The 14665-nt window shown below is 35.8% G+C and overlaps 1 protein-coding gene across 3 annotated transcripts in view; it reads left to right on the top strand.

The window, feature by feature from the left end:
• The first annotated feature begins 6473 nt into the window (after positions 1-6473).
• Positions 6474-14665, top strand: part of LOC100889197 (cAMP-responsive element modulator) — a 31135-nt gene continuing 22943 nt past the window's right edge. For 2 of the 3 annotated variants that reach the window (XM_011674106.2, XM_003725354.3), the window contains exon 1: positions 6474-6595. The gene's annotated coding sequence lies outside the window, so the exon portion shown is untranslated. The remainder of the gene's footprint in view (positions 6596-14665) is intronic. The other variant, XM_011674107.2, reaches the window with a different exon arrangement.

The following is a 14665-nucleotide window of genomic DNA, read 5'->3' as shown; positions in this document are numbered from 1 at the left end:
GATGCCCCTGTGGATGTATTATAAGCACTATATAGAAAGTTTAGCCCCTAAAACACTTCTGCTTTCGAGAAAAATTGAATACAAAAATTTACCGGTGCTCCCGGTAAATTTTGATAAATTTCAAATAGCGCCTCCGTGCAATGGTAGCTGCGACCATGAAAATCTCAGAATATGTAGTTGTGATATATGATTTTCAAACGGAAATAGCTAATCGGTCGATCTTAGTAAAAAAAAACAACATTGTTTTAAATAAATAGCTTAAATAATATTTTGACCTTGAGAGGGAGCTATGCAACATAGAGAGTTTATTATTTACAATTTCATAACTTTAGACTCGATTTCAACCGCGACAACTATCACTGAATATTGTAGGGTCGCATAAGCTTCTAATAATGTTCAATTGAACAGAATTCATGACCCCATACCAAAACCTTGTATTACCTTTAAAATAAGAATCTGCGATCGATGCAGTACTCCACCTGTGTATTACTAAAACTATTTTACTCATATCTGTGTGTAGGTATATTGCATTTATCTTTCAATGTTTATTATTCATTAAATTGTGGTGAAATAGGTTTAAAAAGGAGAAAAATTAATGAGGAATATCAAGAAGAATACGCAGATCAACAAGACTTATTATAGCATTATCAGATTCTTTATATTACACCCTTTTAGTAATGGTATTTTGTTCATCTATATATGCTTTTTGTTATGGATACGTAATTTGTTTAACTTGTTTGTATACTACAGCTTTCTTTATTATTTTCGCATAGAAATAGGTGGTCCGGATGTTGTGTGGGCAAACTAGCTGTAGAAAGTTGAATGCTTTTGTCTTCTTGTCCCTCAATAATACAACAAAAAGTGGCTGTAAAGGAACTTGGCTGTATCTTAAAGACTCGGATAACTCCATATATACTAGATACTGTATTCAAACGGAAAGCAGCTGAGAGTATGGGCCAATGATAAAGGAACAATTTCTTTAGAATATAATCAAGGTCCATGCTTATTGAAATGACACGAAATAGGTTTGAAAAGGAGAAAAATGAATAAGGACAATCGAGAAGAATACGCAGATCAACAAGAATGCTTTTAGTTATGGATACATTATTTGTTCAACTAGCTTGTATAATGAAGCTTTCTTTATCACTTTCGCATAAAAAAAAAGGTGATCCGGACGTTGTGTGGGCAAACTAGTTGTAGAAAGTTTAGAGCTCTTGTCTCATTGTCCCTCAAAATAAAATAAAAATATTGACTTTAAAGAGAAGGTTCATTGATTTTAAAAACTATCTTTATCATTATTGCAAAGGTGAAACTTGGATTGGACAAGGTTATCAAAATTCAATGCTTGGAAACATTCGAAGTAACGATTATTATCAATTACAAAATGCTTAAATACAACCCCGGCATAGCACCTGAAGAGTTCTCCGAACGCTGCTGAGTGTGACGTCACATGTTGAACATGATTTGCACTAGCAGACGATGTCCCATGACATATCACACATTTTCAGGGCCTGATTTCTCATCTTCTCTTCAGTTATTTCACTTACATCATTACCGTCGGGCTAAATGTTTAATCTATTGCCTCGTGAATATATAGTTTTGATGAAAAATGCAGCGATAAAAAAAAAGGAATCCATCACTAATTGTAAACAAAATAGACGCCATTGTGGTTTCAGCTGCATACACCGCGGTATGTTCGGCGTTTCAAGAGGGAACAAATGCCGTCCATGCTATCATTCCAGGGGGTTTTCAATTTGAAAGTGTGGTTTCTTAGATAGTTCATTAACCCCTGTCCTGTGTATTTACAAACAAAAGAATTTAGTTATCAGAATCGGTTTCATATGCCTTTTGAATGGTGTAAAAGGCCATCACTTTTCTCCAAAGGGGGGGGGGGGGGAAAGCACATAATATAATTATGTATATATATTTTTTCTCCCGGAAATTGGAAATTATGACGATCGACATTTCGTTCAGTAGGAGGAGGAGTAAGGTCACTTTTTTTGGTCACCCTGTATTTTATATTTTTGATTTAAAAAAAACTGAGAGGGGGGGGGGGTTCCTCCAAAACACACACATAACAAAAAATTGAGGGAGGGGGTCAAAAACACCTCCCCCCCCCCCCCCCCCCCATCCCCTGCGTACGCGCCTGCACTAAACTCATTATAATTTGAGAAATAATAGCATTGCAATTATGTTGGATGTCGTCTGCTTGGGCAGGATTGGTTCATAATGTGACGTCATTAAAACATCGTGTGTTTTTTTCTGGCAAATCTCTCGTATATCCGAGATGCTATGGAGGTGGTTTTATTTGTATTTTCATAAATCGCCCGATTATTGATATATAGTTGACCCAAAACTGGTACGAAGGTCATCTATTAGCGGACCAGTTTCTGGTAATACGATATTTGCCATATTTGTGATTTTCTTTGAATGGGCGCTCTAAAGGACCTTGGCTGTATCCATCACCTATATAGATACTGCATACATGCCAACTGTTCAGATTAAAGAGGAACATTCCTCTTTTTGGGAGAAGATAATTATCATTTTAATGCAGGTGTTCCTCTTCCTGTACAAATTTGTCTGTAGTATTGAATAGGAGAGTTAGGATTGTTCCTCTTTTTTTTGAAAATAGCATAATTTGTACAGATTTCTGATTTTCAAATGTTGGCATGTATGGATACTGTATTAAAAGGGAGAGCAGCTAAGAGTATGGGCTAAGGATAAAGAAACAATGTTCTTTATATATAATCAAGAGCCATGCTTATTGAAATGACAAGTCTTCTAATTGTTTTTATTGACTTCCAGTACAAGGCTTTCTCACCCATAATTTTAATTTTGAAACGAAATCTTTCAAATGTTTGTTTACATTTATATTGCCCATTATTATTAATTTGAAATGCATTCTTTCAAAATGTTTATTTTTAATTTTCCGCATGCTTTATTTTTGTCCGGTGTGTCCTTTTTTGCCCTGCATTTCCCAATGATTTGGTTTTGTCCTTAGCTTTTACGTCTTCTTTGCTGTGCAACTTTGATCAATAAAAAAATTCCTAAAATTTCTTGCAATTTCAGTATTCTTCCTTAGTTGTATTCTTATATAATTAAATCTTTCTTCAAAAACGCCATATGGTATGTGCTTGAATTTCGTTACTTTGTATACTATCTGAAGAAATCCTTTATGGACTTCGAATCATGTAGCATTTCACATTTATCGATTTTGTTTTTAAGTATACTGCAAAACCTCATTGATCGAATTCTTTAATTCTATTCGTCCCTCTTTCGACCCCCCCCCCCCCCCCCCCACCCAATCGTTTTATCTTGTTCTACTTTCCCTTGTCTTCCTATACCCCTTCTCTCTCTATGCCAAATACTTACTCTACAATGTACATGTATCAGAGTTAGTCCTCTAATACACTACCCCCCCCCCCCCCCCCCCTCCCTCTCACTGGCCCCATCCTACCTGCAGCATGTGTTGGGCTTCTTGATTTCGCATCCTTTAGCGAGAGAAAAAAAGGAATACTGGTAGAAAGTATCCGAGACATGGTTGCACAATAGTAGATGAGATAACTATTGTCTGAGCATCCAAATAGCAATAATGTAGATGAAAATAATGCGCTTCTTACATAGCAACCTTGAGAGAGAATAATTTGTGTAAGTGAGGGTGGAGACAGAGAGTTGGTTGGCGGGAGAGAGTGCAAAAAGAAAAGTTAGGAGTCGGTATCTTCTATTTTTTTTCTTCACAAGTTTCAATTTAAGAAATAAAGTATCATACGAGACGAAATATAGACAAACCCAAATCAAATCAAATTAAAAGGAAACAACTTAAAACGTGAATTGTTGGTATAGAACAAACACATTTTACACGAGTAGGCCTATACATTTTCATCATTGTAAAACAAACAAGTACACTTACTCAAACAAAACAAAATTGTCAGTCAAAGTACTTGATGAGCAGCAAAATTTACTGAATGGACTGCCACCAGGGGGGCTCTTTTGACGTTTATCACCTGTTTTCTGAATAATTCATATCATTACACTCCATCTTTTCGTCTGGTTTTTGCACGAAAGCATTGTGGGATAGTTTGAAATACATTTTTTTAACGGTTGATTTTTAAGAAATACTGTCAATAATCTCTTGGACTTAGCATTCTGTTACACTTTTAAAAGGGAAAGTCTACCCTGATAAAGTAGTAAAAAAAAAGTGAGGGAAACAGGTTAGTGAAAGTTTGAGCAAAAAACGATGAAACATCAGAAAGTTATGAATATTTAAAGGTGCGATCAATCAAACACGAATCAGTAACTATGTGACGTATCTTGCGATGTCCCCCCCCCCCCCCCCCCCCATTTACCCTGAACGAAGAAATTCAACAATGTCCTTTGTTTGATTTGATTTGATTCGGTTTATTGAAATAAAAGAACATGCAGCGGGAAGCTGAAATTATTCAATTTACAAAGTCAATATACAATACATTAAACGATCAAAATATGAATGACTAAAACGTACGACTATAAATCATGCATAATGAAACAAAATGAGAATCAAATATTTCATCAAAATCTAAATATATTACGAATATTACATCAAAATCTAAATATATTACAAATATTACGTTAAATTTTAAATATATTACAAATATCAAAAACATTAAACACCTTCTGTGTCATCAAAAAGTATAGAGATAGAGAAAGAGAAAGAGAAAGACGGAACTAGAAAGAGGAATAGAAGGAAGAAGAAAAAAGAAAGAAACGTTGATCAGGGAATATACGAAAGATTGGAGGAGAGGCATAGAGAGGGACAGAGTAGAACAAAACAAATTTCCGCCAAGTGCACCTCAAGTTGAAATATGATTTAAAAAGTAAAAATAACAGATTTAAAAAAGAAAGAAAAACAAAATGTTTGACAATATAATATATCAACGTCATTTTAAAAAATTCTTTAAAGTCAAAAGAGTAAAGTTATGCCAATCCCGCAACACATCAAAGTTCAATGCAAATAATTTTGTAACTCAAAAGGATTATATGTAGATTTGAACAAACAAAGAGAAGTCATATTCACTGTTACTATCAAAGCATCAAAGTACATGTAAGAAAAAGAAAGAAAAAATAAGAAGAAAAAACCAAATTATGTATTGTGTGAAGAAAGAAAGAAGAAAGAAAAAAAAAGAGAGAAAAGGTGATAATAGCTGAGGAAAGAGGTAAGAAAAGAGAAAGAAAAAAAGAAAAAGATGAGAACCCAAGAGAAGAGGAAGGAGAAGGGGTTTCACACAAAGCATGAGTAACTTGTTTTTATACAACCCCTGTATGAAACAATATATTCTGTTATCAATGACTAAGGAAATCACTTTCATGAAATTTTCTGTACATACCAAATCGGAGAGGAGCTCGCAAAATAAGTCACAGCGTTGCAAATTTATGTTTCACTGATGACCACATCAAAAATTCATAACATTTCTATTTTTTATCGGATATTGATCAAACTTTCACCAATCATATTATATTACAATAATATCAGGGTAGTGGAATTCCCCTGTAGCTACCACGAGGACAAAATGAGATAATTCTCCTTATAGCCATATATATCTAAAATGTGACCTCCTTGTAGTTTATATTGCACTTTTTCCCTTCTACTTTTAAAATAACCAATATTCGGCCAATACAACTACCAGCTACATTTTCGGACAAAAATACTTACCTCGATCTTCTTTGGGGGTATAGGCCTAACATTCTGTTTACTGACAAAATTACATTTTTACCACGAAAATATCAAAAGCTTAGCCGGGAAACTAGACGTTCTGGCGAAAGACGTGGAGAAACTTACATGTATTAAATGAAAAGATCGGATATAACCACTAATAATGCACTTTCAATCAGTGGCGGGTGCAGGGGAGAGAAGATTGAAGGGGGTCCTATGATTTTAGCATGATTACATGCACACATCAAGAAAATGTGCCCGCGCGTTCATCCTCCAGGTAGGCTAAGTTTTGATGAAATGGCACCCCTAAAAATCGAATGACCCCCTCTCTTCTTTTGTGAAGAGGGAAGAGGGAGGGGGGGGGGGTAAGTCAGATTTCTCTTGTACTGAACAGTAATATTTCTTGCCCTCGCGCTGTACGCCGCCTTGCAGCAGGTGAATCCCCCAAAATGTATGAGTCATGTAAAATAGTCCCATCTTGAATTCGTTAATTCATCTTTAAATTGTTTATTTAATCTTACTCGTTATCTCCAAATAGGTAAAAAGTTAACAAAAAGGCATCCTTGGTGGTCAGATTCGTGGAAATGTTTTGTAGAAATATGATAAAGAGGCTGTAGGTAGCTTTAATATAGTTCCATAATTAGCATAATATCCTTATAGAACCAATGAAATGACAGCATCATGACGTCACCCAAAGGAAAGGGGAAACGCGCGTACAGGCGAGGACTGTGCAAAGTGAATGGAAATCTCGGCGGATGAATTTTGTAAGCCCGCAACCTGTGAAAGGGCTCGCAGTTGTTTGCTCGATATCTGTGACGCCGAACGTGTAGTTTGACGTGATGCTACGTAGACAACAAGGTGTCCATTCCCATCGCTTCTAGCCTGTGACGAGAAATACGTAACCGGGTAAGTACGCCGAAAACCAAAACACAAAAGCGTTGACATTCGTCACATGTAGAAGGGTAGACGTCTTACCCCTTGGTGGTGGTTGGTGCTGATAATTTTGTTGATTACTGCAAAATATATAGTTGTTAATTTGTACTGGATATTGTTTCCGTGAATGTTTCCTTGTGGGGTATGCAATGGGAGGTTGTTGTCGTTGCTTGTACATTGTAGACAATGGCTTCGTGAATTGAGCGGTTTCCTTGCTGCGTGTAGCAGCCGATGACTGCTGTAGTAAAGAGGCGTGTGTACTGTGTGCCTGTAGTGTGGTACTGTAGCCCTTGCCCTGTACGGGGCGCGGAAGTGGTGTGTAGAGACCAGAATAAGAGAGTTGTCCACAAATGTAAAGTATTTGCTCTTAATAACAGGGCTTCAATTTCCCATATCCACTAGGAACACAAGAATAATCAGTTGTCATCACGTAGCTTTTTCTTACCTTTTTTGTTTTCAAAATTCCCTGCCCTGTTGTTGAGTTGACCACAACTTTGAATTTGATAAAATTGTTAAAAAGAGTCGACCGGCCATCACACTACACCCCTATGAAAAAAATTGTCATTCATTCTCTTACATTACCCAGGTGGAACCTAAACTACTTGTGCTGCAGTCATGTATGACAGCAAAACGTCTGTTTTCATTTCTTATTTCAGTAAAGAAAAATAAAAAATAGATTTGTGTTTAAAAAAAAGAGGCGACATCCCCCTCCGGCCTCCCCCACACAAAAAAAATGAAATTGATATTAACAAACGATGATTTCTTGATGATGTCTGTTCATATTGGTGTATAGATCATATGATACAATTTATTGATATTTCATTGTCTTGTAAAGAAACGTCTAGAAATATGTACATCCATAATTTTCATCTCTGTTAACTAAAAATTTGTTACTAACTGCTTTGCAGTATAGCATAACTCACTCGCGCTACAATTAATGCAAGGATGCAATTTGCTTGAAGTTACCAATGAATACCTATAATAGAGTGAGACACGTGCAATGATGCAAATCATTTTGGACAGGTAAATTTCCATATATATATATATATATATATATATAGATATAGACTCTAGAAAAAAACCTGCAATTGGAGCGGCATATTTTTGTCTATATGTCTCTTTTTAAGACACTGCAAAAGCAAATGTAGACTGCTTATTTTTCAGGTCCCGGTTTAAACTAAAGCTCTTCTGTGATAATAAGAACACATGCAATGCCCTTCGACTTCATCTCTGTCTGGGCACAGTAGGCCTAGCGTTACAGGATCACCTGGGGCAATAGTTTTAACCGTGTTACCATACCCCTGAAAGCACTCTATATTTTGTATGTACATGTATCAGTAAATTTCTTTGATGCATGTTCATCTGGGTCTTTACTTCTCAACTCATTAATATTGTGAGGTGGATACAAGGTTTCATTACCACAGAAGATGACATAGGAATTAGGATCTTCATGTAGCTTACAGTGTAGTACATACATTTGTAGACAGAATTACCCGTCTGATATGGGTCCATTCTTTCATAAAACTGACATTCCCTGTATAGGACCCAGATGCAATCTCAGCGGAACAACCGTCGATATCAGAGACTGAAGCTTTCGGTCTAATACATTTGTAGCTGTTGATAATTTGGAAGTTGTGGTGAATGTTGTCAGTTATGGTTATTGAGCTCTGGTGCATGGGAATCGTATTGTGAGAAAAAAATTGCTATGATTAATCATTAATTATTGATTGTTTATCCTGCAGTAGATTAGTAATTGTTTGAAAGTTTCAACCATTGAAATGGAAACATTGCAGACGCACACAAACATACGGGGCATCATCTTCGATAAAAACCACAACTCCCATTTGCAAATAATGACCTGCTACGTACACATATAGTGTCAGGCCTATATATCTCCTTATCTTTCTATACCCGTACTCATTTCTTGGCCATTATGCATTTTTTGCCAAATTTTTGGGGCACTTGTTATTTATTTGTAATTTCTTACGTTCAGTGCAAGTTTTGTTGGATTCTGTTAAAATTTATTTTCTATATTTTTACCAAAACTCGATCTTATATGAACAGAAATGACTGTAGGCTTCTTCTATTTCTTACAATGGACAAATATAACATACTACATGTAATGTATATTTTTATCACTCTAGATTTGAAATCTCACTTCACAATACATGTAGGGGTCTTCTAGGTACCGGTAATTCAGAGTTGTGTACGGTGATGCTGAGAGACATTAAAGGGACTTGGTAACTTTCATCAGATGAGAGAAAAAGGTTGCTAATGAATATGGTATTATTACCATGAAAGTCAATTGATTGGTTTTTCAATTTGTCTCCAGAGAAAAAATAAACTTCCATTAATGTTACAAAAATTGTTTAGTTTACAAATATGAAATAATTAGCCCTGTTGTCAGCCTCATCTTACTTTATCTGATCTTTAGAACCAATTTACATCGTACTACTTGTACAGCAAGTATTTATTTACCATATTTGAACATAAATGAAGCATGAAATGGAATTTTAACTTTTCTTGAATGTTCATCTTAGGATACCGGTTTACTTTTTTTTTGTGGGGGGGGGGGGGGGGAGTTGATTCAATATGTTCATGATCTTCTTTAAGGACTTGTAAATTTCTTCCCTGTTTTAGTTTTTCTTCTTTTTATGGGGGGGGGGGGGGGGAGTTAATTGGGAGCTGAAAGGAATCTGAGAATGTGATAAAAATCTGTGCAGGAACAGTATACAGTGTATTATGGGAATGGTCATTCCAAATGTTCAGACAAGGCATTTCAAATGGCCGCATTGGAAACTTTCAGACGAGTGAGTAATGCCCGGTTTCTAGAAATAAACGCATCTCAAAGGAAACCATTCATTACTAGCAAGGGAAGAGGCATGCAGGAAAAGCAGGTCTCTGGAAGCCACTTACTCATAAACTTCTCAGGCTGAGTTGGATAGATGTGTTCACATGGAGGGGACAATTCAAGTTAATCTTCATTTTATGTTTCGACGTACAGTGCAAGTTCAGCAACAAGTTGTTTAGGCTTATTCACACAATTTCATTTTGATGAAAATAATGGTTTGTGTGTGTGTGTGTGTTGTTAGCTAATTCTGAGTTTTTAATTTTGTTGTTGTTGTGTAGTGTGCATGTGGAAATTCTCGCTGCTCTACATGCAAGCAAACCTAGCAAGGAGAGTCATGTGGCCGAAAAAATGAATCATTCACAGTTGCAAATCTCTGTTGCACACAAAAGATATTGATCTCTCCTTTCTAGTAGATTCAACAGCGCCTTGTCCCTAATTGGGTCAAATGAAGAATACAAAAAATATTCAATCAAAAAAGAAATTGCATCTGATCTGATGACGTTGATGTGCCAGTATATAAACCAACCGCTTTATTATTATTGTCAACTCAGTACAGTGAAAAAAAATACACAGGGGCTGGGGGCGAATTAGCCCCCAAAATGTCGAAAAAGAGCCCCCAAAAATTTGAATAGAATTCAATGCAAAACAAATTAAAGAGTGTTATATTCATGCAAGAAAGCTTGAAAAGTAGCTCCCAAAATTGTTAAAGTATTTTTTTTCCCTGACACGGTGCATGTATCCCTCTAGTCAAGATAGCGTCATGTGAACACGGTCTAACCGAGTCCATTCATACTGTGCAGTCTGTGCCAAGTCCCCAGTATAGTGAGTGATGTCACCACTTTTAGAACGACAATTTTAGCCACCCATCCAGGGTTCAAGTCAACCGGGCAGGACAGTCATACCCAAACCGTCTACTGACGATTTTAGTCACAGATCTACAGCCGATGGATATTGTAGTACTTTACATTACACAAAATATACATGATGTACATGTAACTCGATCTGAATGGAGCGATCAATCCACCAATGTCATAATCTGTGTGAAATCAGAAAAATGAGAAAAACATGATGCTATTTATTAAGAATTGGACAATTCATTTGTTTGAAGCCAAAGGGATGTTAACTTGTATGCTTATAAAGACAAATAGAGAGGAGAAGCAATATTTCACTCAATTCAGATTCTCGCTAGAACTTAAAGATGTCTCCCTGGCGTCCCTGCAAAATTTCTAATTCAGTGGAGTGCAGAGAATTTGTTTTTTTTAATTTTCTCTTCTAAATCTGATAACTGAACTCTGAAACTACCTTTGGAGTTTGCATGCATTTTTACAATAAAACATTAAGAGCTAAACTTAAAAATATATGAGATAATAAAAGTTGCTTTGATAAGAAAGAGGTGTGTCCTTGACTACATGTACGTGGCCAGACCTACATGTGTAGCTGACAAAATATGTATGTAAAATGAAAGAATAGCTTTTTTTTAGATATTAAAAGTGAAAAGCATTAAAAAGTACCACTCAAAGGAGATTCTGAATAATGCAATTTGATATTCTGAGAATCCAACTTGATGATTGTGATACAAATGTTTACCTAGTCTAGCTAATCCTGTGACTGACGTCATCTGTGCTTCACACTGCTTCTCCCAATGCAGATCTGTGTGTCTGTTTTCCAGACCCTAATTGAGAAAATGAAATTAAAATGATTTTAGTTTCCACAGTGTTCTCCTTTTCTGTCACAAAAATTAATTGAGGTGAAATTAGCCTAAAAGTGTAGTGCCTTTTATTTCTTTCCACAAAAAAAAGAAGATGAAGGGTGTTTCTGACAGGTGGTCAAATGAACAAAACCTGAAAAGTGGCTGCAAGTAGAGACTAGGCGCAGTAAAGTGCGTAGCAGCTGGTGTCGTAGGTGACGTCATCATTGTGGTGATTAGCCGAAAGGGTGATGCTTGGGAGTACTTCTCACTGAGCATTTTACAATACATGTTGTACATGAAACCTCTGTTATGAAAATTAGATGCTGGAATGAAAATAAGCTTGCAATTTAAGCAGTTCAGATAATTGTCACTTTTATATGGTTGGCTATTTAAAGGAAATCAGCCTGAAATTTACTCAGATTTTGGATATTTCATTGTCAAGATGTTGGCAAGATAATGAGCTGGAAATTTGAAGATAAGCCTGGTATGCAAATGAACTGAGATGGTGGGTGTTTTGCTTAAAATATTAATTAATGGAACTGAAAAAAATCATTCTTTTTGTGTCAAGTGGTAATTGGAGTGTTTTCTGTATTGAACTCAGTCCTGATCTCTTGTTTTTCATTACAATACAAGACGAAAATTGAAGTGATGTGAAAGCCCCTCCATAATCCATCCCTGCTTGTGTGTAAGTCCTATAAGTCTATAAAATCCAGTGATGGGAATGCTTCCCAGAACCTCTACTAGTGTTTGTGTGTAAGCTGATACAACAATTAGAAATATGGGTGACTGGAAATAGATCACAATACATTTGTTCGTTCATACATGTGCCATGGTGCGTGACTCGGCAGCACAGTTTTAGGTGACGGCATTGAAAGAGGTGAAGTAGCTTTTGAGATCGAGTTCTCAATCACTGTTGCAGCTTCTTGAAATAGATTTTCTTGTATTTTAAACTAAAACGTAAAATAGAGGAAATAACTATTTTAAAAACATGATCACTTATAGTAGTAGGAAAGCATTAAGAGGTGAGACGCTTTCACTCAGATTAGAAATTCGATACAAAAATAGGGAACCAGAGAAGAAAAAAATCTCTTTTATTGGTCATTGTTTTTCCAAGAGTACTTCCAATAAATCAGTTAGTACTGGTAATCAAATAACATTAAAAAAAAACACACTTACTACTATAACACTGGTACATGTAGTTCTGGGTGAGAAGATACAGTAAACAGGAATTCTTCACAAAATTTCATACATTCAAATCTTAATCTACAATGTTTCAAGAGATGAATAATTTTTTTTTTAATTGTCCTTCAGCTTTTCAAAATTCTTGTTGTTTTGAGGGCTTAATTATAGTATGTTCATTTGTTGAATTTATGTTATTAATGGAAAGTATAGTTTGTTACTGCCAAAATGATCTTTTGTCGTTACTTGGGAGCTCAAGATTTTATTTCGCTTTGTATTTGGTTGTTTTCTTTGCCCAAAACAGATTACTGCTGTTTGTCCCGGCCCTTAAATGTTTAAGTGTTTAAGTACAAAACGATGCTCATGACAAAATAAGGTCAAAGGTCAAGTCTGGCAGGTGCACTTTGCACAATGTATAGGTTTTAACATTTGCCGTTAGACCTTAAAGGCGAATCCTATTGGTCTGACGTCACAGGCTGGTATTAATGGCTGGCATCCCTGGCTGTGTTCGCTCCGCTGCGGCTCGTTATAACCACAGTGATGTCATCACTGACGTAGTCTGCTCCTTTCGATGAAGAGAGTTGTCCAGTCAGCTATAAGACTGCACAGAGATGCCCCCCAAGTGTGTTTTTCCATCAGTGGATTAATTGTTGATCATTAGTGTATTCTCCTCGGCTCTCCACTCCAACAATACACGGTTATTATGTTTGTTGATGATGACATGCGGTCGAGTGATGGTTCAGGCCATAAAAATGTACATGTACATGTAAATCTATCCATTTTCAGTATTCTTTCAATGACTTAATCACAGTACATTATGCATTTATGTAGAGGGTATATAGAGGCCTTTAACAGATGGGCAATTAAATAGAGCCTTCTTTTCATTCTTCTGTATGTATTCTTTTAAGTGGCTTAAAGCTCTAAGCTAACAGCAAATGCTTTTTATGAATAAGGTGGAAAACCCAATAGTTTAGCACTTATTAGAAATAATTTGACTTTTAAAAAGCAGCATTAAATACAATGGAATAGACTTCATATTCACCAGCTTTTTCTACGATTAATGACATCCCAGAGACTGCATTGCGATTGACTCTTCCCAGAAACGACTGATTGGTTGTGATTTAGTTGAGATGCGTACTCCACAGCTCACATCCCTCTTCCTTCCTGGCACTGTGTCTCAGAAACTAAATTTAGAGTCTGCCTTGCGCTTGACTGCAATAAGTCAGCCCCCGTTTTCTCTCTTCGGGTATGCCTGTTGATCCTTTCTTTGATTATTGTTTGTTTGTTTTTGTTATGTTTTTAATAATCAATGTACATGTGTATATTCAGTAAGATGTGCAGAGGAAGGGCAAACTTGTAGAATTAAAAAATTTCCTTGTTTCTTTTTGTAATTGCTCAAAATTTACTTAATACAATCATAAGAACAAGAAGAAATGATTTTATGCTAATATTACTTGAATAATAGTAGCCCATTATTAGCAGCATAATTTTTAAAAAAAAATTGCCATATTTCTGGCAGAAACATATTTCCGGTATATTCATCTCAGTCTCTCAGAACACTTTCTTAAACATTTACAAATTTAAGGATAGTCTTAAAGTCTTAAATTATGCCTAACTTCTTTTATGAATATGGGTAATACACAAATTCTTAAACAAACAAAATAGAATAAACCAAACACACCAAGTTAGAGTAAAAAAAAAAGGTGTAACATGGAATGTTATGAAAGGAACCTTAAATGGTTATACTTTTATTTTCTGCTAATGTGCTCCTCTTAAATTGATCCTACACCTCTAATTATAAAACAGATCAAGTTCATGTATGAAACACTAAAGCTTCATGTACATATACCTGTAAATATTACACAGCTAAAGCTAAGCACTATGAAGGAGGTTAATCTATCTACACTGTAGGTGAATTGAGAGATGCTTTCTATGACCGAGAGCAAGGATCGCATCTTTAGAAGCCAGTGACCTTTGTGTCCTTTGACGTCAACTGAGCGTTATTTGAATGTCAGCAAGTCCAGTGTTTAAATCTCTACTTTCCCTCCAACTTGTCTGCCCTCATTTTAAAAGTTCATTGTATTTTTTTTTTCTTGCTTTAATATACTGTGTTTGCTGGATCTTCACATTTTTTTAAAACATTGATGGTCCATGTATATGTTCACTGTGTTTTGTTCAAGTCCTTTCTTTGTTGGTATAATGTATTTTCATTGTGTTTTCTTCTTTGTTGTCATACTGTACAGTGTGTTTTTCTGTGTTTTCTATCTATTTCTGTTTTTTCTCTTGAGTGCCTCCTCCCTTGGGGCACTACTCATTATGGATA

The sequence above is a fragment of the Strongylocentrotus purpuratus genome, unplaced genomic scaffold (assembly GCF_000002235.5).
Source record: "Strongylocentrotus purpuratus isolate Spur 01 unplaced genomic scaffold, Spur_5.0 spur5_scaffold_19, whole genome shotgun sequence".
Lineage (NCBI taxonomy): Eukaryota > Metazoa > Echinodermata > Echinoidea > Camarodonta > Strongylocentrotidae > Strongylocentrotus > Strongylocentrotus purpuratus.
Note: the sequence above shows the minus strand (reverse complement) of the source record. Positions and strands in the feature narration are given on the sequence as shown.